The following is a 1529-nucleotide window of genomic DNA, read 5'->3' on the forward strand; positions in this document are numbered from 1 at the left end:
AGCCTGGAACTGCTTTGGATTCTGTGTCTCCCTCTCTCTCTGCCCCTCCCCCGTTCATGGTCTGCCTCTCAGTCTCTCAAAAATAAATAAATGTTAAAAAAAAAAAAACCAACAACAACCCCAAATCCCTCAAACGGAGGAAGAGTTTTCAAGTGTTGTCTGTTCATTTCTTCCTCCCCTTCCTTGCCCCTCCTTGGGGACGTTCAGGGACTGAGCGACAGAACGCGCGTCAGGAAGGTCGCTCAGTGATTCAGTATGTCGCTGAGCAGACAGCCCGCGTGGGTCCCTCTTTGCGCCTTCGTGGTATTCTGTATGTTCTAAGTGCTTTATGACAAAGAGTTGTTACTTGTGTTACGAAAAAACACCAATAAAACATACAATTAAAAAAAAAAACCCAAGGCTTTCCTCAAGTCCAGTGCTGCCCAAGAGAACCTTCTGTGATCAGGGACATGTCTACACCATCCAGTTCAGCAGCCGCTAGTCACATGTGGCCACGGAGTGCCTCTGATGTGGCCAGTGTGGTAAGGAAGAGAATTTTAAAAAGTTTTTTCTTAATATTCATTTATTTTGTGGGGGGGGAGAGAGAATCCCAAGCAGGCTCCACACTATCAACGCAAAGCCTGACGTGGGGCTCGAACTCATGAAACGAGAAATCATGAGCCAAAGTCAGACGCTCAACCAACTGAGCCACCCAGGCACCCCTAGAGAGAGAATTTTAAATTTAATTTCACTTCTGTTTACATTTAAACAGGTTACCATGTGGGACGACACAGCTCCAGATGCCTGTAAGATTCTTGGGGGCGATGTGGCAGGATGAACAAAAATTGGTCCTCCTTCCGAGAATTTCTCGCCAGTGTGTTAACACCTGTGTAAAAAGTGTCTTGGGCCAAAAAAACACACAGAATCATCCAACAAACAATTGCTGCGTCCAGCCTCGTGAGGGGTCAGGGTGGGCCAGGGTGGAGGGTACAGAATAAATGCCAGGCGGGCTCGGGGGGTGAGGTGATCATCCCTGGGCCGGCAGGTGGGTGATTCCGGGGGAGGGGCAGAACTTTGGGGTAGACGGCCCCGAGGACCGCGAGGAACCCGCATCCTGTCATCACTCTCTCCTCCCTTCCTCCTGAGCCCGATCCGCCCACTCAGCAGGCTCCAGGACACGTCCCTTGGGTGGGGTGCAGAAGACAAGCCCCGCTCTCCCCCGGCTCCGCCCCACATCCCGGTCCCCCAGACCAGGCCTGCAGAATGCCGGGAACCTCAGGGAAACAGCTACTTCCTGGTGAGTTAACAACTTCGGGAAGTAACTCCCTCAACGTCATGGCCTTCCCCTCTGGCCTCCTGTGTGCAGCTCCCCTCTGCCTCTGTTTATTAAAAACTGACCAGGGCGCCTGGGGGGGCTCGGTCAGTTAAGCGTCCAACTCTTGATTTCGGCTCAGGTTGTGATCTCACGGTTCATGAGTTCGAGTTCCGAACGGGGCTCTGTGCGAACAGTGAGGAGGCTGCCTGGGATTCTCTCTCCCCCCTCTCTGCCC

General features: G+C 52.5%; 1 long non-coding RNA gene across 1 annotated transcript in view; it reads left to right on the forward strand.

Annotated features, from left to right (window-relative positions):
- Positions 1–915, forward strand: part of LOC121019982 (uncharacterized) — a 4642-nt gene extending 3727 nt beyond the window's left edge. The window contains exon 2 of the long non-coding RNA XR_005785856.1: positions 752–915. This is a non-coding gene — a long non-coding RNA (uncharacterized LOC121019982). The remainder of the gene's footprint in view (positions 1–751) is intronic.
- Positions 916–1529: the final 614 nt, after the last annotated feature.

This window comes from Herpailurus yagouaroundi, unplaced genomic scaffold, assembly GCF_014898765.1.
Source record: "Herpailurus yagouaroundi ecotype Mexico unplaced genomic scaffold, PumYag 246, whole genome shotgun sequence".
Classification (NCBI taxonomy): Eukaryota; Metazoa; Chordata; class Mammalia; order Carnivora; family Felidae; genus Herpailurus; species Herpailurus yagouaroundi.